A 14,039-nucleotide genomic window follows, 5' to 3' on the forward strand; every position below is an offset into this window, starting at 1 on the left:
GACCGAGGATCTCTCAGGAGGACACCGGGGGTCTTTGGCTGGGGGTTGAAGGCCCGAGGCAAAGGGGTTCATACGCGAGGCCCTGGTTTTCCTGTCCGTCCTGGCCGCGCTGCCACCTGGCCGAGGTCCCCCAAACCCGAGCTCCGGCCGGCGAGTTCCCGCGTGAGGCGGGTCGAGGGGGGGAGCTTCCGGCTTCCAGAGCGTCAGCGCCAGCAGCCAATCGGTGCTCCGGTCACAGAGCCCTGCCTGCCAATGGGCAGTCAGCAACGCGGAAAGGGCGGGGCGCAGTTTGGAGCCTTCCTGCCAGGCAAGGGCAAATCCGGTGGAAAGAGCCCGCCCCCCCGCCCCAACCCCCCGTGGTGATTGGCTGCCCAGGGTCCTGTGAGTGTCCGTCAAGAAGCCTTGATCCAGGGCGCGGCTGAGCGGTGTACAGGCTTCGGATTCCTGAGGCGTCGCGGAGGGACGCCCGGAACCCCCAGCTTGGGCAGGTGTTGGGGTGACGCGGCCTTCCTGCCGACTGACCGAGTCTCTGTTCCACCCGATAGTATTCAGGGTCCCGGACAATCTTCCAGGCGCATGTGGTCGCTTCCTTAGCGAGAGGACCAGGCGGTAGGCGGGGAGTTGCGTTCTGGGAAACAGTGATTCCCACTAGACCAGCGGTTCTCAACTGTGGGTCGCGACCCCTTTGGGGGTCGAATGAACCTTTCACGGGGTCGCCTAAGACCATCGGAAAACACTTATATAATTAGACATTGTTTTTGTGATTCATCACTATGCTTTAATTATGTTCAGTGTGTAACAATGAAAATACATGCTGCATGTCAGATATTTACATAAAGATCCATAACAGTAGCAACATTACAGTGATGAAGTAGCAACGAAAATAATTTGATGGCTGGGGTCAGCACAACATGAGGAACTGTATGCAAGGGTCGCGGCATTAGGAAGGTTGAGAAGCACTGCCTTAAAGGAAGCTGTCAGCCAATTCCTTTGCAAAAACGATCCTCTGCATCCCTCTTGTGGCCGTTCAAAGAATAACACCTTGTGTTTCTGTCCGTGGTTCTGAACTTTCAGCTAATGTCCTGTGAATTTGATGAAAAATTCTACCCCCAAAACCACAAACAAACAAACAAAAAACAAAACCCACAGAAAACCCTACAAAATCATCGCGGCTGTCCAGGTTGCAATTATTCCTTCCCTGGATACACTGACGTCACGGGTCTGGCTTTTGCACCCCTTCCCGTCCCAGCCCTGCAAAGGGAGGCCTTGGCTGCTGCAGTGACATGGGGAAGCTGTGCGTTCACTAATTCAGTGCGTAACCTAGAGGCTGCCATTATTGAAGCCGTCAGTCCTGGGGCGGCCGCCGTTACCAAGGCAGCCAGTACCGGACAGGTCTCCTTTCCTGAGGCAGCCAGAAACCCGGCGGCCACTATGATTGAGGCAGCCAGTCCCTTGGATGACACCATGATGGAGGCAGCCAGTCCGTACAGCGACGTGCAGGGGTATCGGCAGAACGTGTTATTCCCACTAGACTCAGCGGCCTCTGTAGGACATTACTGAGGCAGCCAGTACCCTTGCGGCTGCAATGATCGAGGCAATCAGTAGCCTAGAGGCGGGCATTACTGAGGCAGTCCTTCCCCTGTAGGCTGCCGTTATTGATGCAGTCAGTACCAGGGAGGCTGTCGTTATTGATGGCACCTCCAGATGCAGGGTTACCATGGGAACGTGTTAGTACCAGGAGAAAAAATAATTCAACTTAAACTTTTGTGTTGAAACCCAGTGTGTTTTTTAAAAACATATATATTTTTATTGATTTCAGAGGTGAAGGGAGAGGGAGAGAGATGGAAACATCAATGATGAGAGAGAATCCTGGGTCCGCTGCCTCCTCTGTCCCCCCCTCCCCCCTGGGGATCGTGCTTGCAACCCATGCATGTGCCCTGACCGGGAATCGAACCATGGACCCTTCAATATGCAGGCTGACACTGTGTCCACTAGGGCACACTGGCCAGGGCCACAGTGGTTTTTTTTAGAAAGATATATTTCTACTATTTCAGAAAGGAAGAGAGAAAGATCAATGGTGAGTGATCATCCTAGATTGAATGCCTTCTGCCAGAAGAAAGAGTGACATATGTTCTCATCTGCTAAGCAGAAGGAATAGACCTGGTCAGTGTTGTTCGCTGGTTAGACCTTCGGATGCCCAGGGAAGGGTCGCTGGTGGGATTCCTGGTCCAGAGCACATATCTGGGATGCAGGTTTCATTGCCAGCCCCGGTCTGGGCTCCTGTGGGAGCCAAAGATCCATGTGTCTCTTGCATATTCATGCTTGCTTTTTGGTTTCTTCTCTCTCCTCTCCTTCCGTCCTTCCCGCCCTCCCTCTCTCTGTAAAAAACATATCCTCTGGTAAGAATTAACGAAAACATACACTAGAAAAAAGGACAAAGAAGGAAAAGATTTGGAGGGTGTGAAAAAGCAGCATACCCCTAAAGAAAGGCACCATGCTGACACCGCATTCAGCTCCGCTGATGTTTTTCCACGTGATGTGTGTATAAGATAAAAACAAAATGTCCGACCGAAACCGGTTTTGCTCAGTGAATATAGCATCGGCCTGCGGACTGAAAGGTCCCAGGTTTGATTCCGGTCAAGGCATGTACCTGGGTTGCGGGCACATCCCCAGTAGGAGATGTGGAGGAGGCAGCTGATCAATGTTTCTCTCTCATTGATGTTTCAAACTGTCTATCTCCCTTCCTCTCCGTTAAAAATCTATAAAATATATTTTCAAAAGAGAAATAGGCTATATTCTTTTTTTTTCTTTTTTTTTTATTTATTTTTTATTGCTTAAAGCATTACAAAGGATATTACATATGTGTCCTTTTTTCCCCCCCACCCTTGACAAGCCCCTGCCCTCCCTTACCCCCCAGTGTCTTATGTCCATTAGTTATGGTTATATGGATGCATACAAGTCCTTCAGTTGATCTCTTACTCCCCTCCTTCCTGTCCCCCAACCCTCCCTGGCCTTACCACTGAAGACCGACAATCGGTTTGAGACAGCTCTGCCACTGTATTTATTATTGTTCAAAAGTTTGTAATGGTCTTAATTATCCATGAAAGAATGAGATCATGTGGTATTTTTCCTTCATTGACTGGCTTGTTTCACTTAGCATATGCTCTCCAGTTCCATCCATGCTGTTGCAAATGGTAAGAGTTCCTTCTTTTTAACAGCAGCATAGTATTCCATCGTGTAGATGTACCACAGTTTTCTAATCCAATCATCTACTGATGGGCACTTAGGCTGTTTCCAGATCTTAGCTATGGTGAATTGTGCTGCTATGAACATTGGGTGCATATATCCTTTCTGATTGGTGTTTCTGGTTTCTTGGGATATATTCCTAGAAGTGGGATCACAGGGTCAAATGGGAGTTCCATTTCCAATTTTTTGAGGAACCTCCATACTGCCTTCCATAGTGGTTGCACCAGTCTGCATTCCCACCAGCAGTGCACAAGTGTTGCTTTTTCTCCACATCCTCTCCAGCACTTGTCGTTTGTTGATTTGTTGATGATGGCCATTCTGACAGGTGTGAGATGGTACCTCATTGTTGTTTTGATTTGCATCTCTCGGATGATTAGTGACTTTGAGCATGTTTTCATATGTCTCTTGGCTTTCTGAATGTCCTCTTTTGAAAGGTGTCTATTTAGATCCTTTGCCCATTTTTTGATTGGATTGTTTATCTTCTTTTTGTTAAGTTGTATGAGTTCCCTATAAATTTTGGAGTTTTAGCCCTTATCAGATATGACATTGGCAAATATGTTTTCCCACGAGGTGGGATTTCTTGTTGTTTTGTTGATGGTTTCTTTTGCTGTGCAGAAGCTTTTTATTTTGATGTCCCATTTGTTCATTTTCTCTTTAGTTTCAACTGCCCTAGGAGCTGTATCAGTGAAGAAATTGTTTTGGCATATGTCTGAGATTCTGTTGCCTTTGTATTCTTCTAGAATTTTTATGGTTTCCTGTCGTACATTTAAGTCCTTTATCCATTTTGAGTTTATTCTTGTGTATGGTGTAAGTTGGTGGTCTAGTTTCATTTTCTTGCATGTCTGTCCAGTTTTCCCAACACCATTTATTGAAGAGACTATCTTGGCTCCATTGTATGTTCATGCCTCCTTTGTCAAAAATTAATTGAGCATATTGGTTCGGGCTAATTTCTGGACTCTCTATTCTATTCCACTGATCTATATGTCTGTTCTTGTGCCAGTACCAGGCAGTTTTGAGAACAGTGGCTTCGTAATACAGCTTGATATCTGGCATTGAGATCCCACCTACTTGTTTTTTTTTTTTTTTTTTTTTTTTTCGCTTAAAGTATTACAAAGGGTATTACATAAGTGTCCTTTCCCCCCCCCCCCGCCCTTGACAAACCCCTACCTTCCCTTACCCCCCAGTGTCTTATGTCCGTTATGCTTATATGCATGCATACAAGTCCTTCGGTTGATCTCTTACTCCCCTCCCTCCTGCCCCCCAACTCTCTCTGGCCTTCCCACTGCAGTTTGACAATCAGTTTGAGGCAGCTCTGCCTCTGTATCTATTATTGTTCAAAAGTTTGTAATGGTCTTTATTATCCATGAATGAGTGAGATCATGTGGTATTTTTCCTTCATTGACTGGCTTGTTTCACTTAGCATTATGCTCTCCAGTTCCATCCATGATGTTGCAAATGGTAGGAGTTCCTTCTTTTTAACAGCAGCATAGTATTCCATCGTGTAGATGTACCACAGTTTTCTAATCCATTCATCTACTGATGGGCACTTAGGCTGTTTCCAGATCTTAGCTATGGTGAATTGTGCTGCTATGAACATCTGGTTACATATATCCTTTCTGATTGGTGTTTCTGGTTTCTTGGGATATATTCCTAGTAGTGGGAGATCCCACCTACTTTGTTCTTTCTCAGGATCGTTGCAGCTATTCGGGGTCTTTTTTTATTCCAGATGAATTTTTGGAGAGTTCGTTCTAGATCTTTGAAGAAGACCATTGGTATTTTAATGGGAAGTGCGTTGAATTTATAGATTGCTTTGGGTAGTATGGACATTTTAATGATGTTGATTCTACCAATCCAAGAACATGGTATGTTCTTCCATCTCTTTATGTCTTCCTCTATCTCTTTTTTCAACGTCCTGTAGTTTTCTGAGTAGAGGTCTTTAACCTCTTTAGTTAAGTTTATTCCTAGGTATCTTAATTTTTTTGGTGCGATGGTAAATGGGATTGTTTTTCTGATCTCCCTTTCTGAAAGTTCACTATTGGTGTATAGAAATGCCTCAGATTTCTTGGGGTTAATTTTGTATCCTGCTACATTGCCAAATTCATGTATTAAGTCTAGTAGCTTTTTGATGGAGTCTCTAGGGTTGTGTATGTATAATATCATGTCATCTGCAAATAAGGACAGTTTTACTTTCTCTTTTCCAATTTGGATGCCTTTTATTTCTTCTTCTTGCCTAATTGCAATGGCTAATACTTCCAGTACTATGTTGAACAGGAGTGGTGAGAGTGGGCATCCCTGTCTTGTTCCTGTTCTTAGGTGAAATGGTGTTAGTTTTTGTCCATTGAGTATGATGTTGGCTGTGGGCCTGTCATATATGGCTTTTATTATGTTGAGGTATGATCCTTCTATTCCCACCTTTCTGAGAGTTTTTATCAAAAATGGGTGTTGGATTTTGTCGAATGCTTTTTCTGCATCAATTGATATGACCATGTGGTTTTTTTCTTTCAATTTGTTTATGTGATGTATCACATTTATTGATTTACGGATGTTGTACCATCCTTGCATCTCTGGGATAAATCCTACTTGGTCATGGTGTATGATCCTTCTGATGTACTGCTGGATCCGATTTGCTAAGATTTTGTTGAGGATTTTGGCATCTATGTTCATGAGGGATATTGGCCTGTAATTCTCTTTCATTGTGATGTCTTTACCTGGTTTTGGTATTAGGGTGATGCTGGCTTCATAGAATGAGCTTGGAAGCGTTCCTTCCTCTTGAATTTTTTGTAGTAGTCTGAGGAGGGTAGGTTTTAGTTCTTCCTTGAATGTTTGGTAGAACTCCCCTGTGAAGCCGTCTGGCCCTGGGCTTTTGTTTGCTGGAAGCTTTCTGATGACTGCTTCAATTTCTTCCATAGTTATTGGCCTATTGAGGTTTTTAGATTCTTCCTGATTGAGTTTTGGAATGTTGTATTTTTCTAGGAATTTGTCCATTTCCTCCAGGTTGTCTAGTTTGTTGGAGTAGAGTTGCCCGTAGTATTGTTTAACAATCATTTGTATTTCTGTGGGGTCTGTTGTTATTTCGCCTCTATCATTTCTGATTTGGTTTATTTGGGACCTCTCTCTTTGCTTCTTGGTGAGCCTGGCTAGGGGTTTGTCAATCTTGTTTATCCTTTCAAAGAACCAGCTCTTGGTTTCATTGATTTTCTGTATTGTTTTTTTGGTCTCTATTTCATTGATTTCTGCTCTAATCTTTATTATCTCCTTCCTTCTGCTCACTCTGGGGTTTTCTTGTTGCTCTCTTTCTAATTCTTTGAGTTGTAGAGTTAGATGATTGACTACCATTTTTTCTTGTTTTTTGAGATAGGCCTGTAGAGCTATAAACTTTCCTCTCAGGACTGCTTTCATTGTGTCCCAGAGGTTTTGGATTGTTGTGTTTTCATTGTCATTATTGTCCAGGATGTTTTTAATTTCTTCTTTGATGTCATCGGTAACCCAATCAATATTTAATAACATGCTATTCAGCTTCCAAGTGTTTGAGTATTTTGGGTTGTTTTTATTGTAGTTTATTTCTAACATTATGCCATCGTGGTCTGCGAAGAAGCTTTTTATGATTTCAATCTTCTTGAATTTGTGGAGACTTTGCTTGTGACCCAATATGTGGTCTATTTTTGAATATGTCCCATGAGCACCTGAGAGGAATGTATATTCCGCAGCTGTGGGGTGAAGTGTTCTGAAGATGTCAATTAAGTCCATCTGATCTAGTGAGTCATTTAGGATTGCTGTTTCTTTGCTGAGTTTTTGTCTAGCGGATTTATCCAGTGATGTCAGTGGTGTATTAAAGTCCCCTACTATGATTGTATTGTTGTCGATCTCTCCCCTGATATCTTCCAGAAGTTTTCTTATGTATGTGGGTGGTCCTGCATTGGGTGCATATATGTTTACCAGGGTTATATCTTCTTGTTGTATTGATCCCTTTAGTATTATGAAGTGGCCTTCCTTATCTCTGGTTATGGCCTTCACTTTGAGATGTATTTTGTCAGATATAAGTATTGCTACCCCAGCTTTCTTTTCCTTTCCATTTGCGTGAAAGATATTTTTCCATCCCTTCACTTTCAGTCTGTGTGAGTCCCTTCTAATGAGGTCGGTCTCTTGTAGACAGCAGATGTATGGGTCATGTTTTTTTATCCATTCAGCCACTCGATGTCTTTTGGTTGGAGCATTTAGTCCATTTACATTTAAAGTTATTATTGAAAGGTACTTGTTTGTAGCCATTTCTTTGTGTGTGTGTGTGTGTGGCTGTTTTCTTTCTGAGCTTGATATTTCTTCTTTTTACACCAGTCCCTTTAGCATTTCTTGCATGGCTGGCTTGGTGGTGATAAACTCCCTTAGCCCTTTTTTGTCTGTGAAGCTTCTTATTTCCCCTTCAATTTTGAATGATAGCCTTGCTGGATAGAGTATTCTTGGATTCAGTCCTTTGCTTTGCATCACTTTGTAGATTTCCGTCCATTCTTTTCTGGCTTGATGTGTTTCTGTTGAGAAATCATTTGATAATCTAATGGGAGATCCCTTGTATGTTATTTTCCGTCTCTCTCTTGCAGCCTGTAAGATTCTCTCTTTATCCTGAACATTTGCCATGGTAATTATGATGTGTCTTGGTGTGGGTCTTTTCGGGTTAACCTTGCTTGGGACTCTCTGGGCTTGTGTGACTTTTTTCTTCCCCACCTCAGGGAAGTTTTCTGATATTATTTCTTCGAATAGGTTTTCTAATCCATGTTCATCTTTCTGTTGTTCTGGCACCCCTATTATTCGTATGTTGTTTCGTTTCATGTTGTCCCAAAGCTCCCTTAGGCTCTCCTCCTGTCTTTTAATTTTTTTCTCCATTTGCCGTACAGTTTGAGTGTGTTTTCCTTCTTTGTCTTCTAATTCACTAATTCGGTCCTCCGCTTCTCCCAGTCTACTGTTGATACTTTCAATGGAGTTTTTTATTGAAGCTATGTCGCTCTTCATTTCTTCTTGGGACTTACTTAAGTTGTTGATTTTTTCATCTGTTTTTTCTAGCTTCTTGCCTAAGTAGTTGAGATTTTCATCTGTTTCTTCTTGCTTCTTGAACATCTGGTGCATGTACTCTAGGAACCTTATTCTGAATTCTTTTTCCGTCATGTTGCATATCTCTGTCTTACTTAGCTGCTTTTCTGGTGAGTCCTCCTTTTCTTTCCTTTGGGGGTTTCTTTGCCTACCCATGTTTGATCTCGCTGACATATGTAGATGTTGAGATGTTCAGTGGCTGCTCCCTGGGTGGCAGGGGCTCCTTGGGTTGTGGTTGCTGCTCAGACGGTTGCGGTAGCAGCTGCTTTCCAGTTGGCAGCAGCTCCTCTGGTGGGTGTTGTTCACAGCTGTGTTGGCTCTTCTGGCTGGTGGGGGGAGGCTTCATGTACAGCTGCTGCTCCACAGACAGAGGGTGTGGTGATCAGGAGGCTGTGGTGATCAGGAGGCTGTGGTGATCAGGGGGCTGCTGTTGCTTGGATCTGCTGTGTTGATTTAAAGGCAAAAAATACAACAGAGCAAGGCACCCAGGCTATATTCTTTAAAAAAATAAAAATAAAATGTCTGAGTGTCCCTTAGATGCCAAGTTCCTGACATAACCTGAGAGGCCACTCTAGCGTGGTCCTTGCAGGGTCTCCCAAGCCAGCAGGTTAGGAGCGAGGCTCTCGGGGGCGAGGCCGGGAGGAGCAGGGGAAAGCGAGGTGTGAAGGAGGCGGGAAATGGACAGAGGAGGTTCTTCATGTGCTCCCCTCTACTGCCTTGTGCCGCGGCTCCCAGAGTCACTCACACTGAGAAGATGCAAGCAGACTCACCCAGTGTTGGTGACCGAAGGACACACAGGCCAAGGGACAGACAGATAATTGAGGCCGCAGTAGCCTGGAGAGGTGACATCCGGGAACCTGTGGTCACTGTGCTGGTTCCTTTTATCCTTCCAGATTTACCTTCTTAGTGGTTTTTTTACTCCAGAACTCTGGATTCCATTTCAGGGTAGGCTGGAGGAGAGACGGTCCGAAGGACAGCACCTACTTCATGGTGACTCTTTCCAAAACCCAAGACCTCTTTGGACATCCATTCACACATCAGTTGTTTGGAAAGTGATCTCAAACTTATTCTATATAGTTATGATATGCATGAAAAATAAATCAGATCTAAGCAATTATCTGTTTGATGTATCATACATTTGTATTATACATACATTTTATTTTAGAAAATGACATTTGTTTTCCAAAGTTGCTTTCCTAGGTGTAATTAAATGAGCATGTTAAAAACTTTCTAAGTATGAATGTTTTACTTGGCAGATGTTTAGGAACTTGGTAAGTATGAGTGTGTATCGCTACCCAAGAAACTGTTGGGGGTCGTGTGTTGTCATCAAGCAGACAGCCTGCAGGGTTTAACCTTCATTCTGTTATGAACCTATAGGCAGGAGGTAGAAGTACACTTGTACTGATGCCACACCTCCCACTTTCTGTGATGATGGAAGCAGTCCTGATTCTCCAAGCAGCATGAGAACACCAGCAAGGTAAAGGTTCTCATCCTCCTGGCATGTAATCTACCCAGCCAGGGCCACATTGTCTTTCTAGTAAACGGGTTATCCAAATTGCACACACAGCCCAGCTAGCGAGGCTCATTGATTGAGTGTTGACCTATGAACCAAGAAGTCACCTTGATTCCTGGTAAGGGCATGCACATCACCTGATTCTTTCTCTTTGTCAGATCAAGCACAACAGATTTAAAATAAAACTGGAAACTGTGAAATCTCCTCCTATTCTCCCCCAAACGGTATCAGATTTTACTGAGAATCCCCACCACTTGTCTTCCTTAGTCATCATGAGAATTCCAGTTCATGAATGTTCACAGTATCTCACTTTACAACCTGTGTGCACGTATTCACTCAAACAGCTGAGCATCCCATCCTGGAGATTTTTCCATTTCCTTCCAAAGGAAGTGAGATGTTTCACACTGGAAATGGAAAGAAATGGTAGAAAAAGCTGGGCATGAAGATAAAGGCTAATCATTGCAACCTGGAAAAGATGTATTCAACAAATCAAGGCGTGACTATTCCAACCAGAACCTTCCTGTATGTGGAGGTTTGGGCACGGGGACACCAACATTTTTACTGTGAACGAGGACTTGATTGTGCAAAGCTTTCCTTCACCCCCTGAGAGATGCTGACCAGAAGGGCTGGGCCACTTGGAAATGTGTGGTGTTTCAATGCGAGGCTGGGGGTGGGGGGTTGCCCCTCCTGACCTGGGCGACAGAGCCCACCTCCCAGTGTGCATAGGGCCCCTGCTTGGGCATCATCAGCTCCAAGATTCTGGGCTGGCTCCTCCGGAGTCCGCTGAGACCCAGAGAAAACAATATCCCAACTGGCAGATTTCCCCTGGCCCCGAGGTGTTGTGTTAGGATTGGGTTGATGTGGGAAAAGGGGAGTGTGAAGGTGTTGCTCAATGGTTGGTTCTGAGAATTTGAGGTCACCCACTGAAGCCCTCAATTATTGTAGGGAAAGAGGTTCCCATTGTTCCCATGGAAATGCCATCCTTTTATAAATGACTCCCTTTGTATGAGTGTTCCATGTGAACATTGATGCAATTTCCTTTCCCCTATAACAAGAAACCTTGTATAGAAGCAGCTGGACTGAAGAATTGTGAGGCTGGGATGAGCTGTAAGACAGCTGTGGGGAATGCTGAAGCACCCAACAGACTAGAGAGGGTGACCATGTGGCTCAGGGGACATTGTCAAAAGGAGGAAATGTTTGTCTTTAAGAGCAGGTGAGCTGGGAGGCAGTGACTGGATCGTTACACAGCCTGCAAAGGTGCTGTTGTGTCAGTGCCCAGTGAGTGCCATGCGATCCTGGGTGAGAGGGAAGTGTATCAGAGACCATGAGCTATGCCAACCTTGGCCCTGCAGTTGGACTTGGCTCCCCTGGTGTGGAAGCAGGCCCAGGTCTTTGCACCTGGATTTATGTCAGCACCACAAATGGACAGACAGACAGACAGACAGACAGGCAGGCAGGCAGACACACAAGGGCTCGAGTCGAGGTTCCTGATGAGGAAGTTTCATAATAGCCTAATTCTGTTGTCAAGATGTGAATTCGAAGGGGCATATGCTGATTCTGAATGACTGTTTTAGAGATGGAAAGACCCAATGTTGTTCTTGTAGCCATTTTTCTATCATCTATTTCCAAAAGGGAGTGAAAAGAAGAAGAGCTTGGATGCCCCATGTTGTGATTGTGAAAGATGTGTTGTGTTTCATCAGTTTGTTTCACACACAGTGGCTATTCTGGATGGAACTGTGGTGGAGTCAGAAAGTTCGTCAATGAACAAGCACTGGTTCCTGCTTGTAAAAGTTCTGTTTAGGATGGGCAAAGGCCTCTAAGAAGTGGTGTCAAGAGGTGCAGGAGAGCATGTGTATTTGTAGTCCAGGCGGCTGGGAAGGGTTTGAAATGGCCACTTGAAAAAGTGAATGGAAGCAATAGCCAGTGTTTCTCAATGATAGAGCATGAGGTTGCCAGAAGAAGTCCTCAGCAGTCTGTAGGTAAAGCCGACCCCAAGGAACATACTAGCCAGGGAGGGTGCTCACTCACTTTCAAGGCGACCTCAGTGCAGCAGTGTGTGGCAAATCCTTTGTCAGTGCTGGGAGGGAAGTGGTGCAGACACAGAGCCTTGACCTCATTTGGTCTAGGGATGGCATGATGGGTGCCGTGGCAGCACCGCTGAAATGGTGGGTGTAGTTTTTGGTCACGGTCCCATGGCTTTAGCCGGAAGGCCAGCAGCAGAGCTAGAGGCACAAGGTGTTGTTGCTCAAATGTCCCAGTGAAGCTTCCCTTTGATTCGCCAAGAAAATTGTCCTGAAATTGGTGAGTGAAGCCGTGTGACGGTGGAAATCCCAAGTCTGCCATTTCCCCCCTCTTCCGGGTTCTCGGATCTGCATGTTAATGTGTAGCCTGACGGGACCCGCACTCATGCCCCCGTCCTCCCGTTGGTCCCCCATGCCTCCTTTGTGGTCATCAGAGTGTGCTTTTTGGCTGCTGTTTAGATGTTGTTCTGTTTCTCATGTTGTGAATTGTTTGTCATGGAAGTGTAGAAACCACTGAGACCTTATGTATGTGTTGATGTACATATCTATCTTTCTCATTTTGCCTGTTGCAGCCTTTGAAGAAGATGGTGGAGAGAGCTTGCAAGGTCCAGATTCTTTTTTAAAAATATATATGAGATTGATTTTTTACTTAGAGCAGTGGTTGTCAACCTTGAGGCCCTTTCAATAGAGTTGCTCATGTTGTGACCCAACCATCCAGTGATTTTCGTTGCTACTTGATCACTGTGATGTTGCTACTGTTATGAATCATCATGTAACTATCTGATCTGCAGGATGGTCTTAGGCGACTCCTGTGAAAGGGTCGTTTGAGCGCCAAAGGGGTTGCGACCCACAGGTTGAGAACCGCTGACTTTGAGGCAGGGAGAGGGCTAGAGAATCAGAAACATGGATGAGAGAAACATCCATCAGCTGCCTCGTGTACACCCCCTAGTGGGGATGTGCCCGCAACCAAGGTACCTGCCCCTGACGGCTCACCGGTTAGAGCGCCGGCCGGGTGTGAGGTTCAGAGTGAGGTGAGCGGCACGTGTGCAAGACGTGAGGAGACCCCCCACCCCCAGGTGTGATGCGGGAGGTGTCACAGTGTCCTGGACGAGTGCCGGGGCCCCAGGTGAGGCCGCTCAGGCTTGGTTCCCCGTTTTTTCTGCGACTGTTATTTCTGAGGCAGGAGCCACAGCCACCCACCACTCTGTCTGTCTAGTGTCTTGCGTGCTGAGCCCTTTTGTGTGTCCCATTCCCCAGGTGAAGTGGACCTTGTACTAAAAATGATGTGTTTTAGCTGCCAGCACATGGCCCCGTAAGTGGTATTGTGGCTGTGATCCCAGGTCCGGGTGTTTGTGCGGTTTTGCTGTCTCTTCCCCATGGTCTGTGAAATGAGTGGAGGTGAAAGGGGGGGAAATTTGTTGATCCTTTCAGCTTGGAAATTTGCAAAGAGTGCAGATTGAGCGTCTGGGTGTGAAACTTTTCTTGACTGTGAAGAAAGAGGAGCACAGGTTTTGCACTTTGCATGTTGCTGTGAAAGTGTCAATGTAAATGAAGAATGAAGCTGTAGTTGTCCCCCATTTTTTCCTCAGATATGTCCATGGGGATACCTGTTCTTAGGAGGGGAATGTGATGTTCAGGCTGGCGACAGGAGGCTGTGGAGCACTCCCAGCTGTGCCTGTGCTATTGGTGTTTGTGCTGTTTTAAAAAATTGTGTAACCTGCCAAGTGTGCTGCAGTTTTCGAAAATATTTTCCCGCTTCCTTCCCCATTTCCTAAAACGTTTCTATTGAAAATCCCTGTGCTTTTTTGCCTGAATTTCACGTCAATGATGGAACAGCATAGAAGTTTTAGTCAATGATCCCAAAGCATGCCTGGACTGTGTATGCTGAGGAAGATGTCGCCTTAGACCATTTTCGTCCTCGTGCCTTGTAAAAGGACTTGTTTTGGGACCCGGACAAACAGTAGGTGACAGATGTATGGGAACCAGTATGGATTTTTCCCAATTGGAGAGGCGGGGCAGACATCGGCGAGCCTTTGCTGTGGGTCCACCTTTCAGGAGCCTGTGATGCAGGTGAAGATCAGCATGTGGAGCGCAGCTTGGCCAGCAGGTGGAGCCAAGACGTAGCTGAAGAGGAATGTTTGTGTGTCTGTGATGGAGAGATTGGCTTGTCGTCCCTGCAG

General features: G+C 45.3%; 1 pseudogene; it reads right to left on the reverse strand.

Moving 5' to 3' along the window:
• The window catches only part of LOC139000530 (histone-lysine N-methyltransferase PRDM9-like), a 116,793-nt pseudogene that overhangs the window by 94,114 nt on the left and 8,640 nt on the right, over positions 1-14,039 (reverse strand).

Source organism: Myotis yumanensis, unplaced genomic scaffold (assembly GCF_028538775.1).
Source record: "Myotis yumanensis isolate MYYU_CA2020_CCGP unplaced genomic scaffold, mMyoYum1.0.hap1 SCAF_24, whole genome shotgun sequence".
Classification (NCBI taxonomy): Eukaryota; Metazoa; Chordata; class Mammalia; order Chiroptera; family Vespertilionidae; genus Myotis; species Myotis yumanensis.